General features: G+C 40.7%; 1 protein-coding gene across 1 annotated transcript in view; it reads left to right on the forward strand.

Moving 5' to 3' along the window:
* The window catches only part of rab27b (RAB27B, member RAS oncogene family), a 77,846-nt gene that overhangs the window by 33,947 nt on the left and 31,557 nt on the right, over nt 1-12,342 (forward strand). The window lies entirely within an intron of this gene.

Genomic DNA, 12,342 nt, shown 5'->3' on the forward strand with positions numbered 1-12,342 from the left:
TTGATTCATTGCTTGAAAAGGAGCAGGAAGAAGTGAATTTATATAATCCCACTGAGTTAATTCGTTTGATAGTTTTACATAGGTCTTTTGATCCGGTTCTGATCCGATAGATTCTTTTCAAGTAACAAAATCCAGTGTCTAGTAATGATTGATGATCTTCAGAAAACATTCATTCATGATTTCAGTAAACAGGAACGGTAACCATTATATATAATAATTATTGATTATTATTAGAACACATGATGACAATAAACCAGTACTTATTGCTACACATTGCAGATCAAGTACAGAAAATCAATAGCTTTTTATTGTAATTTAAACATTTCAGTAATCATTATAACACATTACACAATGTAAAACTCATTGATTGTAATTAAAAGAGCTTTGATTATTTCACCACAATCAAGTTCATGTATTTGGAATTATTCAAACATCTGTTGATCCTTAACTCCCCTTATTTTTATATCATGAGATCAGAGTTTCTTTATACCTTTTCTTGAATATCTGAACATTGTTTGAGCTCATTACTGAACCCGTTCCAAAGTTTAGTGCCACACACCGACACACAGAAACTTTTCTTTGTGGTTCTTATCAGTTTGATCTTGAAGTTCCTACATCCCCTCAGTCTGTTCCTCCTTCATTTTCTAAGAACGGTTTCTGAATATTGAATGGTAACGATTTCCAACTGGCTCTGTATAGAAGTTGTTGGTGTAAAAATCCACAAAGTCATACAGTTTTAATCGTCTAAATTGATGAATTGTTTGTAGGATCAAGATAGCCGGCTTTATGTAATATTCTGACTGCTCGTTTTTGAACTAAAAAGGATGTAGTGAACTCTTAGAATTATTCCCCCAAATTTCTATACAGTAGGTGAAATATGGTAATATTAAGGAGCAGTACAATAAATATCTACTGTTGTATTCTAATATATGTTTAGATTTATTTATGATTTGAAATGCTTTTTGATACTTTAGTTTGTATGTGTCTGTGTTGCTTCCAACTTAGTTTGTCATCGATAAAAACCCCTTAGAATTTGATTCCTGGAACACTTTCGATTGAGACATTATTTATTTCAATTGAGAGCTCGGTATTGGCGTTGTAGTTACCAAAAAACATCACTTTAGTTTTATCTAGGTTTAAAGATTTGATTTAGGTTAACTCTGTGTTCACCGCATTAATAAATTCCCTATGATTGTCTGTAGAAGAGAATATGTTTGTGTCATCAGCAAATAATGAGTTTCATATGCTTTGAAACATTGAATATATCATTTATGTATGTATTAAATAGCAGCGGGCCCAGAATTGATGATTAGCGCTAGTCCTCTTATCCGAGACACTTCCAGTTTGTCAAGTAGGATGTCATGATTGAGAGTCAAATGCTTTTTTTTAAGTCAATAACAATTCCAGCTGCATATTTCTTTTTGCCCAGAGCATTTGTGATTTCCTCCACAGCATCAATGGTAGCCAATGAGGTTGATCTGTTTTCTCTAAAACCATACTGGTTTTCATTTATAATGTTATATTTATCAATAAATATAAATAAAACAGGTCACGCCTAAAACACTGCATTCATTTGATTTCAATTTAAGTTTCCTTGAATAGATTTACAATGAAATACCACTCAATCAAATTTAGATTCATTTTAAAAATAACATTGTGTAACATAATTACGTTTTTAAAAATGAACTTGCGATTTTAAACATAAATTAACACCGCCCTCTGCAACTCCCAATCTAGCGGGTACTTCCAATAAAAAGTCTCTGTAAACCCGCGTAAGCTTCTGCAATCATGTTTCACATTCACACGTAGCTATTATGCTAGCTTTTATGACGATTTTTGGGCTTTACTTACAAAATGTCTGGCCACTGAACATGTGTTGCTGGTTAAAGCAGGTGAAAGTTTGATCAATCGGGGACTCTGATTTGGTACCAACGTGTGGATTTGGTTTATCTGGTGAACTCTGATATTGCAACTAGCCTGGCAAAGTCTGTATTTGTTTTTGAGATCAAGATAAACCAACACGATGGTAATCCATATCCATCATTGCAAGGACGCCATCTATGAACCGCACTGCTTCGACATTTCACTCCAAGCCTTTTCCAACTGTAGGTGGTGGGCATTGGCTGGTGAAAAGTAGAAAATAGAAAAAGAGTAGTTCCCCTAGGTCTGTCCAGTGTGAACACCATGAGCTATACGCCCGTCAAATGCCTGGTGTGTACAGAGCTGAACGGAGCAAAAAAAGAACTCCAATACAAGATGCACTTAAAGTCAAGAGAAAAGCAGTTTTCTTTCTTGAACAAAAGCTTGCATAGAGAGAAAATCCGTTCCCTGTTTTTAAAATGAAGCACCACTAGCTGCTTCAGTGCTTTTATTTCAGAGAGCAGCAGCTGACCTGCTCTCTGGAAGTTCCCTTGGGGCTCATACGACCACCTTAAGGTACATCATGAAATTGGACTGCACCATTGTGGTACGTCTATCATGAAGTATTTGTAAGGTTACTGTAAATTGCACGTACCCACGATGTACGGATGACGGTGTGGTACAGTAGCCTAATGCAGCACTGTAGTAGTTGGCAAGGTGCGAATACTGGGTCCTAACTGACCACTCACAAATGGAGCATGCACTGGGTGTGCATGTGATACCCAAGTGCCTGTAGGATGTCCACGCAGGCCACACTGCATCATTTCTTCTAAGAGTCCGGTAATGAGCGTGCAACAGGCGCACAAGGGGCTGCTTATCAGCCGAACAGATACTAATAGGCTCCCTGCCTAACACCCCTGTCACAACTGCCCTTTCTGGTGGATGTGGGCTGTCTGTGAGGGAAAAATGGGCACACCTGTAGGAAGCACACAGGTGGTACACTCGCTTGGTGAGCCTGTTAGAGCAGGGCAGGCCAACCTTGGTCCTCAAGAGCCACAACCCTGCCTGTTTTTCAGCTCTCACTGATCAGCTCGTCGCTGATTAGCTGACTCGAGTAATTCCACATCCTGATTGACTGAACACGCCTGATTTTGGTAATCAGCATCAAGCAATCCGGGGAGAAGTGGAAAAGGGGCGGGGACTAGGGCTGGCCAGCCCTGCTATAGAGCAAAAAAAGGTTCATGCACATTTTTCTACAGGCATGCTGTAGCGACAGGTTGTAGTGAACACAGCATGTAAGGGTGATGTAGACGAGACGCACGCCCTTCGCGTGGAGTTTTCACCCCGCCCCAAATCCTCAGTATTGCACAGGGAGCCAGTTTGTGCCGTTCGAGAGACAAGCAGGAGGTCCTCGCTGCAGCCTGAATGTAAAAGAATTAGTAAATTAATCAGAGTGTAGTTTGTGTTGACATCCCACTGCTACTCGTGTATCATGTGCACGGTCCTTGTACGCAGCATTTGGGCGTGGCCAGGAGCCAGTGCGGGAACCTTACTAATGTTTAGAGCAAGGCGTAATGGCATCGCAGGACAGCATCATCCGTACGTTGATGTTAAACTGTGAGCTGCTCATAATTCAACACCCTAAGACCAGCATTACAGTGACAAAGTCCTTCACAGCCCAGGAAGGATCACACTCCAACGTTCTCAGTGATGAAGATGGAGCTACAAGCTCTTCACTGGTGTTGATGTCAGGTTTGATTTCCTTTGGGGAAACCGAGATTTAAAGCTGCTGATGGTTTAAAAGAAAATCAGGAGTTTGTCTACAACTGGATTTTAAAAACACCCGTAGTGTTACTTTTGAAGAATTATCTTTATAAAATGTATGGATGCAACAGCAGCCATGTATGTAGTCGTGCTGCAGCTTGAGCCATGTTTCAACAGGTGGTCATCCTCACGCGCTCACCAAAACCAGCCTTTGCTTGTTTTCCAACAAAAAGATCATTTTCAAAATGACAGGCGAGTAATATTACATAAAGTCTTATTTGTTAAAAGTAACAAGTATTTCTCAGTGCATGAAGAGGGAGGAAGTGACTCGTACATTTTCTTTCACCCACCATGCACGGTGCTGGTTAGGATAGTTTTTGTCTCGGATGGACAGGAAATGTGAGCTTTTCTTGGTTCAGTTTGATTATTTCTAGAGGACGCGGAGCATTGCTACGATATTTTTAGAAACCCTTTAAATCCAAAGAACTGGGAGACTTTATGCTTAAATAAATGTGGTTGGCAGAGAGATGGAACAGCTGGAATGACCAGAAGACATATTCATTTGAGCATGTTCTCCTCCTTTTCTTTGCTGCTCTGTAATCCACACAAAAAGATTTAATCTAAATCCTCCTTAAAACCACACGGGGAAAATGTTTTCTCATGCAAATAAATCTCTTTTCTGAATATAAAACTGAAGTTTTATCCATATGAATCAAAGTCTTCGTCTATACTTTATTTTTTCATGCAGGGAACAACATTCAGAAGACTACATTTTGATAGTGCTGAACTGAGTTATGGACCTGTGGCATTAACTGGCTGTTTCCTTCTCTTTGAGACAGTTGGTTTATATAATAATATGTTACCTTTAGCACACAAAATAACCAATTTTCTTATTGAATATGAGTTATTTTTGCTGCTCATTTTCCATCCCGGAAGTAAGACGACTCGATCTCATCACATCTTTTCTTTGATGAACGATCTTGTACATGGTCCCTGTCAAATAAACTACACAAGGGAAGAAAGAAAAGAAAAAAATGGATAAACTTCAAAATAGGAAGAGTTAAATTAATAAAGTGTTCCAACTTATTGTCAATGCAATAATGTTTGTCCTTCTTTGAAAAGTTTTCTATTGTAACTCTTACAATCTTCTCTTCTTGGTGGGGTAGATTTCAGAAAGGTAAGAAGGCAGCAGGCGGGTTTTTTTATCCTGGAGGCACTTTCACACACAAACCAAAAAAAAGAGTCCCTGTTTTATCGTTTTTAATTTGGAAAGCTGATGCTTAAAGAGGGTGCGTGGTGGTGTAGTGGTTAGCCACAGCGAGAAGGGCCTGGTTCAAATCCTAGCTGGGTTCTCTCTGTGTGGACTTTGCTTGTTCTCCTTATGCATGTGCGTTTTCTCTGGGATCTCTGGCTTCTTCCCACAGTCCAAAAACATGCTTCATGGGTCAATTGATTAGCTTTAATGTTTACATACAAGCATAGACAAAGAAACCATTGTTTCTAAAAAGAAAAAGAAAAATCCTAAGTGCACACTACCTACTTTGGTGTGTTTCCTCAACATACAAGTTCTCATCTGTCTCCTGTTGAGACAACTTGCAGCATTTTTATGGCCCGCAGCAGCAGTCACTGACTGCAAGGACCATGTTGTTTTCACAGTTGGAACGACTTCACCGCCTTTCAGCGAAAATGTGACCCCCGCCGCATGCTCGAAAAGTCACCAAAATGTGCACACACCTGGGATAAATTGAAAATGAATTTTCCACAAAGTCAACGTCACCCCCCCGAAGACGATGACATCACGGCCAGCGATCCCGTCAAAAAAAGGAATGGGCCGAAAATCGCGAATGGGGCCGAACAAAATGTACTTGAAAAGGCAGTTGCGAAACCCAAACACACGTGTTGGGGATATCCCAAAGAAGTTTTGAAATCATTATGGGACGGCCACACCACCTACGGCCTGGTGGCCATTTTGTGGCGAACTCTGAGAATTGGCGATTTTTGTGTTTTTCCACGATATGGGAATACGACACCTTTGTTTGAGCGATTTTCACGAAATCGCACACACATGCCGCCAGCTTCACTCTACAATAACCAGTTGTAAGTTTCGTTGACCTTTGACCTAGGGAAAAGGCAGCCATCTCGAATATTCAAAAAAAAGCACCATTACTACCAGATATAAACGAAAACTCGTCCTACGGATTTTTATCTATCTTCTTGGAACCTCTCGGGCATCAATGCAAGCTACTGTGGACAAAATGTTGGAATTAGAAGTTGTAGATTTTGAAAGGCGTACGCATGGCAAATTCGCAACTGTTGCGATTTTAGCTAGCTCGCACATGTTTTATCGTAATGTACTGAAACTGAAATATGCGATTCCCTGGCCCACACTGAACAAAACGATGTCACATACGACAAAATCGATATAGGAATGTGGCCGTGGTAAACAAAAAAATATCGCAAAAAAAAATGCTGGCTCGGCAAAAAAAAAAAAAAATCGGATTTTTTTTAAGAAATCGGCTAACAAAACCAGATAACTTTGTTCGGTATATCCAAACAAAGTTTTGAAATCATTACGTGTAGGCGACACAACGTATGGTCTGGCGGCCATTTTGTGTCAAAATCTGCCATTTTGAGTTTTTCGCGTTTTTACACAATATGGAAAAATGAACTTTTTTTCGAGCGATTTTCACGAAATTTGACTCACATGTCCCAAGCGTAAATCTACAGTCACCCCTGGAGTTTTGTTGACCTTAGACCTCGGGAAAAGGCCGCCATCTTGAATTTTCTATGAAAAACACCTCTACCACCGAATTCAATTCACTTGTCATTGGAATTTTCATCGATCGTCTCGAAACTTTTTGGGTATCAATGGCAAGCTACTGTGGAAAAAATGTTGGAATTAGAATTTGTAGATTTTGAACGACGTGCGCGTGGCGAGCTACCAAAGTTGCCCACTGTTACTACTGCTATGTTTTTCAATGGAATACTGTGAAATTTTAATGCATGCATTCATGCCTGAAACTGAATACACTGAAAAACACTGGATATGGACATATAAGGAATGTGGGCGTGGTTAGCATAAAACCACTGTTACTAAGGACAACAAAAAGTTTACTTTTTCCGATTCGCCTGAAACTGATGTCAATCTATTCCTCCTCCCAAGGTGACCAAAACACAAAATGGTTGCTATGGAGATGAAATCAACAGGAAAGCCGCTATTTTGAAAAAGGTTGGTTTTTTTACTGACCTATAGCTCTCACCAATGGAGCAATGTGTTTTTCTGAGTCAGTTGATGATGCTGATCGCTAAGCTACCACTTTTAGCTATGTTAGCATAACTAGCATAATTAGCATCTTAAACAATGTTTTTCTGAGTCAGTTGATGATTCTGATCGCAATGCTTGCACTTTTAGCAACATTAGCATAGCTAGCATAGTTAGCATAATTAGCATTTAAGGTAATGTGTTTTTCTGACTCCGTTGATAATGCTGATCGAATGCTAGCTATGCTAACTATGCTAGTTATGCTAGTTAGCATAATTAGCATTTAAGGTAATGTGTTTTTCTGACTCAGTTGATAATGCTGATCGCAATGCTAGCTATGCTAACTATGCTAGTTATGCTAGTTAGCATAATTAGCATTTTGAGCAATGTGTTTTTCGGAGAGAGTTGATGATGCTGATTGCAATGCTAGCACTTTTAGCCACATTTGCATAGTTAGCATAATTAGCAAAAAACAGCTTTGACTAGCCTTGATCAAAGATGGGCGGTGAGGCTGGTGAGGGCGGCGGCGGTGGTGTGTAGAGTTGGGCATGGAAGTTTACTTCTATTTAAATAAAACTGTTACAGTAAAATAGAAATTATGCATTTGTTGTTTTTGGTTTTGCTCCGTATTTGTTCATGTATCACAAATGATTTTGTCATCACAATATTGATCACCGGTGTCGCACATTGCAGGTTTCCCTCATGTTGTGCAGCCCTAAATGGCGCTTACTTAGATGCACTTGACTACCTTGCTTTACAGTCACGGCCCCATCCACACACACATTCAAACACTGATGTGTGCTGTCTTACAGTGCCGCCAACCCATGACCACCAGGTGCAATGTGGGGTTTAGTGTCTCTCCGAAGGGCATTTTAACACATGGGTAGGCAAGGTGAGAACAGAACCTACAACTGTCAATCAATGGTTGACCGCTGTACCCAGCATCGTGAGCATACACACAGTGAAGAGAAATAATGAGAGAAAAGCCTGAACAAAATAAAGTCGATTCACTGAGCAGCAGGAGAAAACTGACAGGTTTATTCATTCATTGACTCTGTCATAAATGGGCTGTTTCCTGGAATTAGATCTAAGGATTTTATGTTACCATTTAAGACTGATCAAGGTCGTCTGCCTTTTCTAAATTTCTCTATTTCCTCCTGCCCAGTGAGCCCCACTGTGTGAGACGGACTAGAGTGGTACATCCTCACATTCTGGCCCAACTGGGCTGCCACTATCAGATATTTGTTCACCTCAGCAGCAATATACAGAAAATCCTCTGACTTAAAAATTAAGGACAGGGTGGAGGTGTTGGGTGTGGCTGGACTTCTAAATATGAAATAATTGGTAAACTATGTATACTTGTATAGCGCTTTTTTCCACTCACACGCACATTCACACACCAATGGCACCAACCTATAGCCATCAGGGTTAATGTTTGGTTCAGTGTCTTGCCTAAGAACTCTTAAAGAAATGGTAGACCAAGGTGCTGGGGACCAAACGTCTGTACTTCCAATTCAATTCAATCCAGTTTTGTTTACATAGCCCAATATTTACAATAACAATCGTCTCTATGGGCTTCATACCGGTAACTGTATAATAAACATGAATCATAAAGTCATAGAATTCAATAGATGATTGATAAACTAAACAGACTAAACGAAGTTGGGCATACCTGCCCTTAGACCCTCCTTCCAATCAGAGGTTGAACGCTCTGCCTCTGCACCACAGCTGTAAACCCATAAGCACTGAATGTTGCAGAGGCTTGTTGTAAAAAGAAACACTTTTTTCTCTTTAATTTCCTTTTCAAAAAGTCTACTTTACCCCCAAAATCTACGACTGTAGAGTCTGATTTCAAAGACCTTGTTATGGCCTTATTTACCGACAGCTGTCTGTGTCGTTGTGTGAGTGAATGCCAGAGTCAAACATGTGGTCACACGGTCATTGATGTTCTGAGATCGTTGTGTGTCTCCATATTGGGAGCTGCATAATTCTTTGTACGGACTCCCTTTCGCTTCGGCCTCTGTGTCAGCTGTGCATCTTTATTTTGAACCTCTGGTCTGTCCAGTATTTTAGGAATTCATTTTTAGGATTTTTGGGAACTGCTGGATTCTGTTTTATCCTGACTTCACCACTTCAGCTGCTTTTTTCTATTTAAAAGACAAAGTAAACCCGGACAAGTAACCACGTGAACTCTCTGTAAGGATGTAGACAAAAACAGAAGGCCTGCATTGATCGCGGTGATGTGAGAGCTCTTGTTGCCCTGGCAACCATTGTTGGGTCCAGTGGCCTTTGGTGGGTCCTCGGAGGGTTTTCTTGTTAAACACATCGTGTGGAGCGGGGAGAGGCGCGGATGTCAGGATCCTGCTGGTTCTGCTGTCTTCACACACAATGAGAAGTGATTCACTGTCATAACCTCCACTTACAGGCAGGACAGGGTGGCATACCTGGGTTTTTTGAAGAAGCAGAAATATTATACGAGTTAAAATATTAATGAGTTTATTGTAAAAAAGGGTCTGTTTAAATAAATGAAATTTAAAAGAATGTAAAACCTCCACTAAAATACTTGATTTGGTGACGAGAAGATTAATGGTGAGCAGAAAAAGTATTTTTTCTTAATAAAGTTAAAGTCCCAATTATCTGTCACACACCTAGGTATGTGACATTTGTTCACTGCATTTGAGCCCTCCCCTGGGGGAGCGGTGAGCTGCAGACACAGCCGCACTCGGGAATCATTTGGTGGTTTAACCCCCCAATCCAACCCCTTAATCCTGAGTGTCAAGCAGGGAGCCATTGGGTCCCATTTTTAGTCTTTGGTATGCATCGACCTAGATTTGAACTCCTTCCAATCACAGGGCGGACACTCTTCCACAAGGCCACTGAGCTGGTTAAAAATGCAATCGAACCAGTGAAGTTGTGCACCATGACTCACGCGTTATGCCATGACGCCACCAACCAACCAAGTAACGATAAACCAACCCATCCGTGTTCTGTTTTAGTCACATCATAAATAATGTGCTACATTTTCTAAATCTTTAAAAAACAAAAACAAATTTCTTGTCTCTTTTTTTTATTTCTATCAAATTTGTACAAAATTAGACAATTACTGACAAAATGTTGACTTTTATAAATGAATGAGAAATGGCTGCTAAACTGTATCAAAACATCCTTTTTAAAATCATACGTTGGATATATTCCCCAACGTATGGATCTGACACGCAACTCCATACGCTCAAAAGAAAACTTGCTGCGTCACTCGGCATAAAGAGATAACGACGGAAAGATCTCCTCTTCCAGTTAGCTTTTCTGATTTCATCTAAATTCAACCAATTTGATGAGTCGATCCCAAACGGTTCATCGTTCACTTGATTTTTATCATTTGCTTCATATAAATAAGCTTCAATGAAGACATTGTTCATGAAAACATAAACTTTCTTGCTTTTTAAAGTCTTCCAGCTCTTAAATACTCACTTTACTGTAGAATCCTGCAGCTCAGACATCATCTATGTTACATCTCCAGTTTCTGACAGAGCAAATGTTTTAAAGGTCTTCAGCCGTGGCCACAAAAACACAGATGCTGGGCTTCTCCTGACAGACCGTGTTTGTCATGGTAACCGTCTGTGTTGTGGTTAGTTGGCCTTTAGCGCTGAGGAAATGTCACCAACAGGAGCTGCGTGCTTCCTCCCCGTCTGGACATGGAGGAGCTTTTCCAGCAGCTTTCCACTCGGTCCTGCCTGTTAAAGACGACTGCTTCCTCTTCCAGATCAGACCTGCTATAGTATTGAAAACTGACATATTTATTGTTTGAAAATCTTAACAAGTTTCAAAATTGTCCTAAAAGTTCTAGATTTTTCTTTCCTGTTGTTGAAAGTCAGCATGAGATCGTGGTTACCGCTCCCTTCTGCATGATGGATCATGAAGGTCGGCTCTGTTGGCTTTAGACTATTGATCAAGAATAATCTAATAATATCCAGACTTCCAATCTTCTGTTATTTTTCCAGATAATTTTCATCCAGTGGTGAGCGCTCTTGCCTCACAGCCAGAAGGCCCGTAGTTCAAGTCCCGGCTGGGGGACCTGAACCAGAGCACCAGTGGGGGAACTTTCTGTGTGGAGTTTGCATGTTCTCCCCGTGCATGCGTGGCTTTTCTCCAGGGACTCTGGCTTCCTCCCACTGTCCAAAAACATGCTTCAATGGGTAGTCAGTTACTCTAAATTGTCCCTAGGTGTGACTGGTTTGTGATTGTGACCCTGCAACAGACTGGCAACCTGTCCAGGTTGTCCCCTGCCTTCGCCCACGAGTGGCCAGGATAGGCTGAAAAGGGACAAAATGGGTTTAGAGGATGGCTGAATTTTCCTGATGTTTGTGTTCTGTAGAACATTTAATAATAAAAGTCATCACAAAAAGTCTGCAGAGAGAGGCCTTAAATGGTTTAAAGATGTTGAAGGAGCAGAAAGTCGTCTGGACCCACAGGACAAAAACCAAACCTTTCCTTAGAACAGAGATAAAAAATGTCGACATACAAATTCCAGAATGTGAAATAAAGGAAAAAGGTATGATGGATCATGAAGGTGTGGTTTCTGTCGGCTGATGGACGGGTTAAAAGAGATTTTGTGGTATTTAAAAAAATAAAAAAACTGAGCTAGCAAAATCTCACAACACAAACCATCTGTGAGAGACGAAACGTGGAGAGTCGAGACTTGAAACCTAAATGTGAAACTAAAAAAAACCACTGAATCCTGTGTACTTTAGCTGCCCTCTTTTGTTGCATTGGTGGCTTTACATGGTCTGGTTATTTGTACTGTAGAGTCATTGATTCACACAGCCTCTTAGCTTTTGCTGGTGTCAGACAAGAACGTGATGCTTTGAGGTCTTGGCCTCTTTCGGTCTCTTTAGGCCGCATGTGAACCTGCTGAAACGGTGTGGATTGCAAACATTAGGACTGTCTCGCAGCAGCGCTGCCACCTTGTGTACACTTTACAAAAAAAAAAATCCAATGTGGCGCTCAAAGCTCCTGTCCCACCGGATTGGGTTTGAAAACAGACAGCCTGTGGTGCAGTTTGAATTCAAATAGAAATCCCTGAGATCAGCGCAGAAGAACAACTACAGGACTTTTGTCTTTCATGTACACATTTTTACACTTTAAAACTTCTTTGTTCACCTATTAAGGAGAGACCAAGGCACACAATTAAGGCTGCAGGGGGCTGCACTGAGTGTTTGCTTTTGTTTTATTGATTGTGTTAGTAAGTTGGGCTTTATACTAAGATCTGAAAAGAGGGTCAAGCACTGCAGATCAAGAATGTCCCGCTGGTAGTACGACTTAGTGGAGCTGCGTTCCACCCGCATGAACACCCAACCTGCGTTCAACACGACTGGTTAGGAAAAGTGGAAATGCAACATGTGATGGAAAAAGTCCCACTCCGGTCATCTTTGTTCTGTTGTAAAAGCGTTCCCAGTGGT

Source organism: Oryzias latipes, chromosome 12, assembly GCF_002234675.1.
Source record: "Oryzias latipes chromosome 12, ASM223467v1".
Taxonomy (NCBI): Eukaryota; Metazoa; Chordata; class Actinopteri; order Beloniformes; family Adrianichthyidae; genus Oryzias; species Oryzias latipes.